The sequence below is a fragment of the Echiichthys vipera genome (genome assembly GCF_963691815.1).
Source record: "Echiichthys vipera genome assembly, chromosome: 23".
Taxonomy (NCBI): Eukaryota; Metazoa; Chordata; class Actinopteri; order Perciformes; family Trachinidae; genus Echiichthys; species Echiichthys vipera.
The window spans coordinates 6,125,465-6,139,307 of record NC_139848.1 but is presented as its reverse complement, the minus strand read 5'-3'; positions in this window follow the sequence as shown (position 1 = coordinate 6,139,307).

Genomic DNA, 13,843 nt, shown 5'->3' with positions numbered 1-13,843 from the left:
TTCTCCCTGGAAAGCATTCGTCATTAAAGCTGCACTGTTGGCATGTGTCGAATAGCTAAGAGATTATGATTGCAGCACATTCTGTAATTAGACATATTTGACCATCTGTCTCCTGCAGCCTCCTGTTTGAATAACCAAGGGATCGGTTGATTAATGGTTCCTGAATGCGCACGTGCCACAGTTTGAAGCTCCAGAAGCAAACTGTGGCCACAAACGTTATTTATAGCCATGCTAGCATCAGTCTTTGGTCTGATGCTAGCATGTCATTTGTGGTTTTTAGTTAAAGGACCCATAATGTAAAAAAATGGATTTACATGTCTTTTGATTGTAAAGCAGGTTGAGGGTGCTGTGTAAATACTGTGAAAGTATCAAAACTCTCAGTCCACAGAGAAACACACACAGCCTGTATTCTTTAAACGAGCCGTCAGGACTTCTGTACAGGTGTGATGTCACAACTATACTATATAAAGGTAGAAAGTGCTGCTACAGTGCCATTACAGTCGTTCCCCGACTGCAGTGACGGTGTAGAGATGCTGAGAGTGCAGATGTGGAAGGACCAGAGATATTGACCAATCAGAGCAGACTGGGCTTTTCCAGGAGGGGGTCTTAAAGAGACAGGCGCTAAAACAGAGCGTTTCAGACAGAGGGTGAACACAAAGAAAAATACAGAGACACACAGAGAAAAATAATGTGTTTTTTTCAACTTTAAAGCATGTAAACGTGTTCTAGTAGAAACACAAAATACAAGTATGACCATGAAAATTATCAAAATATGAGAGCTTTAAAATGTATAGGTCAGATTTTCAATGTTTCCAATAATTTGACCAAATATAAACTACACTTTCTTCTGTTAATTATCATTTGTTAGCGTGCTAACATTCCAAACTAACATTATACCGGCTAAACAATGGCTAGTCTGGGTTTTAGTGTTAGCTCAGTTAGATCTAATTCAAAGTCAGAGTCTATCTTTGTGGCACCAGCAGCAGATTAACTCACTCAGACACATTTGATTGTTCTTCTATTATCTGTGTTGTATATTATCTGCAGGTTGCTTTTCCTCAGAGCCGACAGACAGAGTCAATTATCTTTGACTATTATCAGTCTCTGGCAGAGACAAACACCGGGTCTGCTGTCGATTTCCATGGCAACTACCCACCCAGGAGCTACATTTGGCATAGCGAGTGAAGGGGAATGTGTCACATGTTCACACCTGGCCATTAGCTTTAATGTCCACTGTGTGTTTGGCTGCACAGTGTCTGCAGCGAACAGGAAAAGCATGTTTGAAGGAGCGTGTTTGTGTTATTATTGTGGTTTCCTGTCTAAACCTCTTCTCTCTAGATTTTCTGCGGTGCAATTGTCGAGCGCTGGCTATCGCAGCCATCAGCAGAATGAGGTTAAAGAAACAGAGTTAGCTGTACCATGCAAATATGCAACATTTGTTCCCTCTCTGCTGTCGTGTTAGAGGTCATCGAGAACAAACGCACAACACATGGCAGTGACAAGCTTATGAGGTATGAGCAGCCACGTTATTAAGGGTCAGGCCATGTGTATGTTAGCTCATAGGATGTGACTTCAGAGTGTAATTCAATACAGCTACGAAAGAGCCCAGGGACTCCCACTTCACCTTATGGATGAAACTAAGCCTTAAACTAAACAAAGGAACCGTTTTGAGGGGGGTTTTCACTCTGAGCATGCTCATAACAAAATAGCTCTATGTATTCATACGTACAAGTCAACAACATGACTTTTCTTTTCTTTGGTGCTAGTCATGTATCGCCAACACGTCGCACAGCCCTGCCTTTGGTTATTAAATATTGATTTTTAAGATAATATGTTAGACGCGGCCTCAAAATGTTTCCCCAGTCATGTCCTCTTTGTGCAATGTGTTTACAGATAAGTGCTGTTATGCATCCGGACTCCGGAGTGAGCAGGGAAGCAGGAACTAACTTATCATGGCATTTTTTTCTGCAACAAAGACACACAAAAAGAAAAAGGAGAGCAAAACAAGCCCATTAGCCGACACTTACAGTAGCTGTAGGAAGCACAGGAACAGCACAAAAGCATCCACAATGTCAGTGCTAGCTCTCTGGTTGCATGAATGATATGTACATGAGATCCTGTGGATTGTTGAAAGTCTGTTAAACAGCTGTGTGGTGGATAATTACAGCATGAAACCGATGCATTAAAGTACAGCTGCTTGTTAAGAATCAGTGGGGCAGAAAGGGGGCGTGGCCCTACATTATCGCAGCATGCTGGGCTGCCTGTCTATAGTTTGGGTTGATTATCACAGACATGCTCTATTAGTCTGGCCCCAGATGGGCCCAGATCAATGCTGTCTAAATGACGCTCCATATTGCTTGTAAATGCATTAGTCAAAGGAGCATTGCACAGAATCGATGCATGGACAGCAAACACAGCAGCACAGACACATCAGTGTGTCAGATCGACTCATTGGGACTTGATGAGGTGGGCCTGGATACATCCACTCTGAGGTGACGACTGAGAGTGTGAACCAAAGTGAGTGGATTTTCTGCAGCTCACAGCTGTGCATGCAAGATCGCACAGGATCCTATGAACCGATGCACGTGCGACTCGCCTTAATGCGTGCGTGAGTCACCTCGGTGCATCCATGGAGTGTAGACACGGAGAAGCACTCAGTGGCTGCTCTCCTGAGGGTTTATGCAGAGCGACAGCTTTGACATTTCCTCTGAGCAGAGAGGGGGTGGCTGCCCCACTGCAGACGAGACGCCCCCTCCCTCGCCGCAGGCACACTCTGCATCTCCTCTTCCTCCTCACAGGAGACGATATCGCTGCTGCAGACACCTGCTACTTTTGGTTTCTCTTTTACAGATGCTGCAGAGAAAAAGCCTACGTATAGAGTTAATGCTGTTGTAGCAGAAACCCCAAATGTGAGGCTTTCTATCTTGTAGTTGTATTTTCAGAAACTGGAAGTGCATTTAGAAATATGTGCATGTGGTTGTTTTTACATTTTATAAAAAGAATACATAAAAATAATCTATGAACCCCGTCCAAAAAGACCCATTTCCCAAATGTCAAAGCCTTATTTTTACCTCTGCTTTGCTGCGCAGCATCACTAAAAATGCAAACTTCCCCTTTTCACATCTCTCAAAATAAGAGATTGGTACACGCTGTGCTTTGGGCTAACCAGAAAACATTTGAGAATCTTTGTGAGTTAAAAGAGAAACTCACCAAAGTTAAGCTATTTCTGCTAAATGAAAGTTAAACCTGAGAAGAGTTTGTGGCGCCCTGAGACTCTTCAAGGCCGAGCTGCTCGCTGGAACGATGTTGATCATGAGTTAATTACCCTGGCAGTCCCTGTAGAGAGCTGCTTAATCACGGCCCCCTTGCTAATAACAAGCTTAATCATGTCATTTTCTCATTTGAGTTGGATTCATCAGCGTGAACGCAAAGGTCAGGACACAAACCTTCCACAGTCACACTCTCATCGATGGCTGAAAGGATGTGATCACAGATACAAGGCGGATACATTTCAACTTAAACTCAGACCTATACGGCCCTCGCGTTGGACTATCTGTGAATCAAACTGATTTATTATAATGTTCTTCTCTATAATCATTCATTCATCTTCAACCGCTTATCCCGGGGTCGGGGTCGCGGGGGGGCTGGAGCCGATCCCAGCTGACATCGGGCGTGAGGCGGGGTACACCCTGGACAGGACGCCAGTCTATCACAGGACACATAGAGATGAACAGAGACAGACAACCATTCACACCTATGGGGGATTTTTAGTGTAATCAATTCCCCTAACACGTGCATGTCTTGATATTTCTCCTCTGTGTGTGCAGGTAGGGCTGTAGTACTTTGAGTCCTCTCTTTTTTTTGAAGCCTTGGACTTGTCTCGGTCTTGTGTTGGACTTGTTTGAATTGACTTGGACTATTGAGAAGTTGCTCCTGGTTGCTGATTAGAGATCAGTTGTACAGAACAATGCCTACATGCCATGTCATGTATTGATTAATCTGATGTTAGAAGATAGATGAGTCTTGAAATGGAATGGATGTTGTCTCTCAGAGGAGGTTTGTGTCTGTATCATCATGGTGACATTAACTCACTGTTCCTTATTCAGCATGGCCTGCAGCGTGCATGCTTTGTGCCATCTATCAGCTCATTATGTTTGTTTTCAGGCCCTCAGGTTAATGCTATGCTCATGCTGCTCGAGCTAGCATTCAAGACCGCCCGGCCTGCTGCTCCTCATCTCATTTTCTCTTCGGGGCATCGATAAAGCCGCCTCATGGTGTTACATCATATGGTAACATGAGACTTGCTAAAGTTGCTCACACAGTGTAGCTCAAAGGCTTCATTGTGCAACACCTCGCCGGGGCCGGGGTCTGACACGCAGGATACAATCACCATCATCACTCACGCTGTGTGATTTGTAGAGTTGTGTTAAATATGGTGTTCACGGAGGAATCTCACACACCTCTGTCAACACCACACCCATAATAATCCACTTAACCTCGCTTGTCATAGTTGTTAGAGAGGGTGCTTATTTTCTATTTCCCGTTGGCAAGGTCAGTGCAGTGGCGATAACGCCTGCTGGCATAGCAGTGAGTCACAGTGGGCCGAGGTCGGTCCGAAGCTGTATCAACAGCAGCGAAGCAGCACACTTACAGTGCAAGGTAAAACAACAAGGAAGCTGGACTCCTGCCAAAGCATCAGTCCCTGTAGTTGTCAGCATTGCCAATGATGGTTAAACTCATCCCATTAATTATTCTAGTGATGAGTTTAACCCATGAAACAACAGCGTTTTTTCTAATATGTGATACAACACAGTGTGAGATGTTATTTTAAATATATAATATTTGATCCATTTTGTTAAGTGTAAAAATTACAAGAACCACACCAGCTGTTTCCTGTTTACGCAACGCTTTGTGCAACGCTAAGCTAACCATATCTTAGCTGTAGCTTTATACTAATCTTTTGTCTACTTCATATTAAATAGACAAAAAAAGGTTTCTTAAAGGAATAGATTGTGATAATATGCTGATTCACCTTTGAGAAGGTTGACATTACTGTCAGGTACAATAAATATGAAGCTACCTAGTTTAGCTTAGCATAAACACTGTATACAAGGGGAGCAGCTAGCCTGGTTCTGTCCAGCACCTATAAACGTAACTATTTAACACACTGTTTGGAGTTCTGTTGTTATAGTGAGAGTGATCTAGCATTTTTTTATGCTAGGCTAAGCTAACCATGTTTTAGCTGTAGCTATTGTGGCGTCAGTCTTCTAGTTTGACTCTCAGCAAAAACACAAATGAGTGTATTTCCGCCCCAAAGTTTTGCCATTTCTGTTAAACTTGGTAGTTTGATGTAGATTTTCTCCTGGGTCAGGGTAAACCTCTGTTTGAGCACAGACATGAGTCTTCATTGAGTGAAGAAAGTCATGGTTACAGGTGTTTGGGTTTAAAGATGGACTGAAATGTGGCGTATCCCACACACACACACACACACACACGCACCTGCATTCATTCCCACAGACCCAGACACACTCGCTCATAAATGCAAAGAGATTTTAATACCTGGAGAGCTGATTTTCCCCGTGTTAGCGGAAAGTTTTGCCTCATTCTGAGATTTATTGAAGCTTTTACACCGGAGAACAGGATGCTGGGGGTGTGTGCATAGAAATATAATGATGTCATTGATCCTTTTAAGCTAATTTCCCCCCTCAGGTACATGTCTGCAGGTCGGATGTTCACGAAGGTTTGTTTTTAGAAGCAAACCCTAAAAACCTTGAGGTTTCTTTTAAATTAATCCGGTTTCTCTGGTCAAACAATAGCCGAGCTGAAATTCCTGGTCTATTTTTTGTCGAGCTCAAGGCCGGCACAGTCAAGGACATGGACCCAGACACAAAACATTCATTTACCAGTCTCTCCAGACATCCCAGGAATCCTGGACCACATGTTGTTTTGCCTTAAGGAAGTGAATACTCTTACTGAGAATGTTCATTTCTGCCAAACACAAATGTTAGCCCTGAGAAAAAGGACGTTCGTATATGACCCAAAATGAACTAAGATATTATCGAATGTCTTTTTGAAACATCACTTCCTTACAGGCCTTTCTGAGGAAGCTGCAGGTTCGATCACAGTGGGAAAAACAGTGATGGTTTGGAGAAGGCTTGTGGTGTCGTGACTACGGAGATCATCCATGCTTTCAAGCCCTGTTTGCCTCACGAAAGTTGTTGAATCTCTCTAAATCTCCGTGGATCACAGAGCCCTGGACTTTGACCCTGCTGTGGTTGGCGGCGAGGGAATCCAATTTCCCACCAGGGATCAACCGACTGTGATATTTGTTATCATGCAGGCCGTTTGCGAAATTGACCTGGATTTGATTTCTTATGTTTCAGCAACCAAACCTGCACCTAGTCTGGATAGATATTTGTCAATTGTGGTCTTTATCCAGTTGGATGCTTCCAAAGATCGTGAGTTGACAACATGACAACATGACAAATACATCTTTCTCTTGTCTTCGTCCACTTCAGGATCCTTTCGGGGTTTTTGCCCCACGTGGAGGAATGAGCCTCTATCTCAGCCAAAATCTGCTCTGCTTCCTCCACCTCCTGAATGTCCCAGCATGCCTTTTTCAGTGCTGTTTTTTCTTTTTTTACTAAAATGAATAAGGCCTTTTGTTTGTTTGCTCTGTCCAAAAAGGGAAGTCTGGCTGCACTTTACTTCCTCTCACACTGTATCAGTGATTACTGTGGTCGCTGCTTTTGGTGGCAAAGTTTCAGTAGACATTAGTTTGTACCATAAAAAACTATTTATAATCTCATAGGGTGTATAATCTTTAAGAACAGAGCATACCGATTAAGTAAGAAGTTTTCAGTCACTTTATACCAGCAGTGACTGTTGCATCATGTGTGGTTCAAGTCAGTGTCCATGGCAACAGACGTGCAACCTCGCCATGGATACGTGACTGAAATGATGTGCAGCCTGTTGCTGTTTCATAGTCACTGATACAGAATAAATGTATTTCATGCAAAGTGTTGCCAGATAGGGTTTATGCTCCCCCATCAGGGATGAACACTGTGCGTAAAACGGGAAACAATACGCTTTCCGTTCACTTTGTATGCAAAATGTGCAGGCGTAACTGTCATCTGCGACACCGGGGACTGAGAAGCAAACAAACTTCCCAGACTGTGACTCACTGATAGTGTGAGTAATTGAGGTCAACACCCAATCAATAAAGATAACGACCTGATTAACTTACAGTGTACATTGTAATCTCAGTTATAAAAGTACAGTGAGTGACTGTTACCCGGGCTTTTCATTAGTGGAGATTAAAATAGTGTTTGTGTGTAAGGGAGCTAGCACATTAACGTGGGTATGTCTTAATCTTTGCAATATAAGAAGGAATCATAAACGCTTCTGTTTCTAAGTTTGGAAGAGTTTAGTTTAACAAAGCCCTCGAGGCCTCTGCAGGTTCTGTCCACCAAAATAAGACGTGAGTCGATTTTCTGTTGTCAGTGCAAAGGGAAGTCAAAGAGCTGATTGCTCTTCCTGTTTTTTGGGTGCAAGTCTTTGGCTCAGCTGCGCTCCTTTCTGCCAAGTTTCCTCCATCTGAGTATCAAAGGTGAAACCGTGTCGTGCTGCGGTCTAGATTAATGAATTATGGAGGTTTGTGAGCAGAGCGTTTTGTTTAGAGCAGCCGCGAGTTCCCATGAAAACAGGCCAAAGGGACAAAATGTGAAGAGGTTACACACGACTGGGGAAGAAGAACCAATGGGAGAGCAGTAATGAGAAGAATATATGGTCATGCCTGTACTGTAAATCAGCAAATAGGACTTCTAGCAAGCTGCTGTAATTCCCCTAAAACGCTCAGTTTAATGGTTTGAGCCGTTGCTGGGTGAATAGATTCCCAGATGCCTGCGTCCAGGGGGAAACAGCCGGTCCCTGTGTCTTTTTGTCCGTTGAGGCCCCCTCCCTACATAAAGACTTTAGTCAGACGTGTGCCTACATTCTCTCGCCCCCCACCTTCACCGTCCCAATCCAAGTTTGACTGGACTCCTGCCCAGATGAACACCGACTCACCCTCTTTGTCTGCCGATCTGGCACATGACCCGTTCTGGCAACTGGAACCGTGGGCCAAGCTCCAAAAACGTCACCCACGCCCCTATTGTTCCCCGTGCCCCATTTTGGCCCCTAAAAAACTCATTGCACCCCAGCGTAGGCGCGCCGCCAAGACGGGCACAACAACAACAATGGCGTCATTGCTCATGTTGTGAGTGCGCAGTAACGGCTTTATTGGAGAGCTTCGGCGGGCACACTTTGGCATTGTTGTTGTCTGGATTGTCTCAGCGTGGCACAATTGTGACAAATTTTATTTTGAAATGATCGTAATCTCTTGCCAGCAGCAAGACCCACAGTCATGTCTTTATCACCTTTGTTTTGGGGCTGAAACATGACACATGAACTCTATATCATCCCTGCAAAGGCATGGTTTTTAAGGTAGAGAATAAGCAGTTGTGTTCTCACACCAAAGAGATCCCCTTAAAGCATGTTTTCATATTTGGACTCTTCACTTCTCTAAATAGAGCACCACCTAACCAAAACCAAAACCACTTGATCCAAAAAAAAAGCCCCTAAAATCCCAGAGATAACCATCTTTTACCACAAGACGTGTCGAAGCCTCTGGCTGAAATATCAGTGAAATGTGTGAAATGATGCAACACCGTAACAGCACGCTCCTCTCGTCTCTCCAGAAACAGCCGATTTGTGTCGATACAGGTGCTGTGCCTTCAATAAAAACTGGCACACAGAAAAAAAACCCAGATACAGGCCTCATCTTCTGACATTATTCTCACGAGAGTGTAAATGTTTAGCTTGGCACGGGAGAAAACCGAGGTTTCATGCCATCTGTTACACAATAGATCAGCGGTGCGATGTAGTTCGGACCACACTGATGTAGGCAGGATAACTGATGAGGGAGAGGAGGGAACGTCAACTGTGAACTTGAACTTGTGCCCAAACCAAATCTATGAAGAGAGATGATGGTCGGATGATACTTCCGATAAAGGCCTCTTTAAGGGATTCAAAAACAAAACTGCTCCTGTTTCTTTAATAATCATTTTACTCAAGTAAAAGCAGCTGAACGAAGCCTAAAGTTGTGAGTATGAGGGTGTGTGAAATGAAACCCCTGCAGCCAGAATATTGACCAGCGAGAGCCAACATGAGTGAATCCCACCTCAATCTCCCCCTTGTTTTGATTCGATTAAGAGGGAGCATTTCTCCACGCTGTGGTTTGTCATGAACATTGCCTGACCCTGGGCTCTGATGAGAAACTGGAGACAAAACAGCAGAGGATTAACCGGAGAAACAGAGAGAAAGAGGGATGGGGAGGAGGCGCGGAGAGAGAGGGCTGCCACAATCCAAAAGAATCCTCCTCTCCTTCTTCATCCACCCTCCCCCCGGCTTCTCAACGGAGGTCAGAGTGGGGTTGCTTCCAAGAAACAGGCCCACCCTCGATCTCTCTCTCTTTCCATAACAAATCTTCCCAAACACGAGAGCGCCCGAACCCCGAGGAGCTGGGAAACTCACACAGCTACAGAGTTGTATTCGAGGAGTGATATGCGTCATCTTAACGGCTGTAGTGTTTCTTACTTTCTTGGGTTCTGTCGTCCTTTTGTCATTTGAAACAACACTGAAAAAAAACCCGATCATTTGGTGCCGTAAGGTAGTGAACTACAGTAAGGAAGCTTAACTGGCAACTGGCTACCAAGCTGGGATCATTGAAATTACATGATTTTGCGGCAAAATATCCCTTGTTTCTGCGTCGGCCGACAGAATCTTGTCGTTTCTCCAGTTAAACATTTTCCCTGGTGTCTTCGGGTAAATCCCCCTTTCTTCCTGACCCTTGGATGTTTGTTTTCTTCCAGTTTCACGCCAGGTGCATGATAGAAACGTCATCAACGCGCCCATTCGCTCGCTGTGAATTCTGAGCTGCTCTATCAAAACACATGGGCTCCATCAGACATCACAGAGCTAGCAGGATAAAGTCCGATCGCTGTCCAGTCCAAATGATTGGGACAGTTGCGTGTCAGATAATGTCTAGGGGCCTTATATTCATCTGTATATTGTTACATGTGTGTAGTCCGGTGCAGGAAAACAAATCCTGCTAACTTGCTTTACCTGAACTCTTGCAGCCTGAAGACAAAACTAGGGTTGTTACATCATGATGCGATTACTTTTCAATGTTTAGTTAAGTTGTTAAAGCTACAAGACTTCAAACAAAGAGTTTTATTAGTGTAACTTAGGATGGAAAATAATAGCCTTAGTGAATCCAGAGGGTATACGCAGCTTTTGAAGTCACGTGCGTCTCGCTAGAGGAACATAAACAGCTCGGTAAGTGTGTTGATACTGTGGCGGGAAGTGGAGACAAACACCAGAGCCTCGAGCTAAAGTGGAGACTTAAAAGGTAAAAAAAAAAACAGGGTCTTTAAGCAGCAGAATGAACCATTTTAACCATTCAAACATTTACATTCCACCAATGAGATGAGATGAGATCCGATCGTGGTTAAGTCAGACCTCAAGTTTCCCCACAGTGCAGTCTCTATCAGCTCTGGAGCATCTGATATGGACACAAAAGGCTAATGTTAGCCACTGGCCGCCTCTCACATTCCTGCATCCAGCAGACGGATCAGTCTGTGGACAACATGAAGCCATTAGAAGCTAATCAATTTGCACAGTGACAGGAACAGTGCTGCTAAATGGACTGTGTCTTTTGCACATCTATGTCATATCAGGGCTCGGCAGCAGCAACAGCGTCTGGTTGCCACAGGGCTGAAAAGGTTTAGTGGGATTGCAAGGCCTGGCTCGGTGCCGATAAATAGGACAACTGGTGCTTCTAGCTACACTAAGGCTGCATGTGGTAAAGCTCTCTGCACGGCGACGGCTTAGTTTTTTTTCTTATTACTTTCAATAGAATGGACATGCTGATATATGTTCCAGACAGCAGAAAGAGCTGAGTGTGCTTTTATGGCAAACTGTTGGCTTAGGAGCATAATGTTTGATATTTTCATGCAGATTGACTTATTGGTGGATAAACCTGGCCTTCAAGCTAAAGATTCAGTCCCACTGCAGTGCAGAATTTATTGTGTTTTAATAACCAGTGCAGTGCCCGTTCAAAGCATGCCTGCTCGGAACGGGACCATCGCTCGGCCTCCGGTGTTGCTGCCTGCAGCGTTCTCCAGAACCGCTTGGCCAAACGACTTCGGTCACGACACCGTGGTTCGTTGGGTCCTGTGCAATACACCTGTCATGACATAACTGCGTCTAACACCTAGCTATTTACAAAAGCCTTACCGGTTGTCGAGAAATTCGAAGGACGGAAAGACATCGCCTTACTCGGTGTGTTAACATGCAGTTTACAAACCCGATTATATTCGGGTTAAGGGCATACCCAGGTTTCTTAAACACCATGTAAACACCGTACCCCGGGTAAAATCGGGGTTCTCATACCCGGGTTAACAGACATAGAGAACTCCTTCAGTTCCCCAATTATTCTCGCATGCAAACAGCGTTTTCGGGTTATTATCGGTTTCTCGTCTGCACATGCTCCCCACTCCCCTCTCTTTGACCAGGAAACAGAATAAATCAGGAAGCAACGGTGGCGAAAGCAATATGAAAAAAACAACAATAGAGCGTTACCTTTAAACCAAGGGAAGACTTTGCAACGGCAAGTAACATCAATAATACCAATAAGACCTGTTTTCGTCGTTATTCTGTCCAAAAGTCGGCCGTTTGTGATTTTGACAACGGTGAACTAGAAAAAAAAGCTGTATGTTGAGAGCCACCTATTGTACCAGAGGAAGAGTTACTCCATCATCAACCCCCGCTCATGTACACGAGGGGAACTTCAATAATCCGATCATTCCCTTAACCAGGGTAGGGCCATTTTCGGGTTACTGATGTGCATGTAAACACACTGACTGTTTTTATTTGGCTGTGCTGAGCGACGTCTGCTCACTGAACCTAATCAACAGTGGGCATGTCTTAATTGGCAGCGACTTCCCCAGCGCTGACTGTGAAAGAAAACACACAGAAACAATAAGTGTTGCATGACAGCACATGTAGTTAGATGTGCAGGTCCTGTCAAACCTGTGATGTGTGTCTGTGTGAGTCCTCAGGCTGGATCTAATACAACTCATGACAGACAGACAGTTGCGGTTGCAGACAGGCGGTATTTGAGCTACCCTGAGGCTACGCACTCCACTCCTACTCTCCTGCTGTCGTCAGAGTTGACACGACTTATCTACATTTTAAGCATTTATCTGATGCTGTCACCACGCTGACATGTATGCTGAGTTGGCAGGCAGATGTCCCAGGAAGGACGAAGTGAGAGGAAAAAGTGTCCGACTCAGAGAGAAGCTACTGTGACTTTGCAGCAAATTTTGCTTCAGCAGGGTTAAAATTATTGGAGTTAAAACTGTGTTAAAGGAAATATACTTATGTTGTCTTGGCTGTAGTTTAGTATCAAAACCTCTAAACTAGAAATAGACTTTGAAATTTAATTAGCCAGTAACTGAAGGTTCTGATCCGTAAATAAAGCAGCTATACACTTAACTACAAATAGACTTTAAAATGTAATTAGCCAGTAACTAAAGGTTCTGATCTGTAAATAAAGCAGCCATACACGAGTGGGAGTAGACGAAGCCCGGAGGAATTGAAAACTCGTGGTTGAAATGCAAGAAATAAAGGTCACAAGAAAGAGGATCTCTTTGCAGACAAAAGGAGAGCAACCTGTTTGCATGGGAACTGGAGCAGCGGCGGGGATGTTGTGTTTTGTGTGCTGGGCCTGCGCCGTGTAAACTTCCTGTAAATCCTGAACGATACTGTGATCTGGTTTACATTTGAACAGAATCACAGCAGGCTACAAAGCAAAGTAGGTAGGATGTTTCTCGTGATCATAATCTGGTGAGTTTCATGCCTCAAAGTCCCTCAGTATCCTGTCTAAAGTCAAAAGGATCCATGTAAACAAGTTATTTTTCATTCCTGAAAGAACGATGGGCTTATGTTCCCAATAACAGCGCGTCCCCCTCTGTTAACAAAATGTTGACCCGGGATTACGGCGCTGTCAGGGCGTATCAGCGGCCACCGGCAGTTATTTTAATAAACATACAAAGGAAGCAGCAGAGAATTAACTTCACCGCATGAGCAGATTGCAGACTTAAATAAGACTCTCCTCCGTTTATCAACACTGCGTTGTCATGGAAATGTTCACCGGGGCCAAAAATGAGCAGATGGCTCGAGCAATCAATGGCTGGGACTCAAACTTGCTGATCCACCGATTTGCTTCAGACCCTGGGGGAGTGTTTGGACTCGCAGCCAGCTTGTGTTTCACCGGCCGTGTGTTTGTGTGTGTGTGTGTCGGTCCTGGTGGGGAGACAAACATGCGCTCTCTTGCCATTGTCACCCAGGAGAAAATGTTTTTGTTGTTATCTGTGGTTTTCTGGCCCCAACAAGTCTGAAATTCCTTGACGTACAATAAGCATGTCAAGAGTGTGTGTTGAAACTTTTTGGTCTGTTTTAAGCTGAAAGTGAAATGGTGAAACCAGTATAGGCCAAAACATGTGCTAAAGTTCCCTCTAGGAGCCAAAACATGTGCTAAAGTATCATCTAGGAGCCAAAACGAGTGCTAAAGTTCCCTCTAGAAGCCAAAACGTGTGTCAAAGTGCCCTCATGGGCGCCAAAACATGTGCTAAAGTGTCCTCTAGGAGCCAAAACATGTGCTAAAGTGCCCTTTAGGAGCCAAAACGAGTGCTAAAGTGCTCTGTAGGAGTCAAAATGCGTGCTAAAGTTCCCTCTAGGA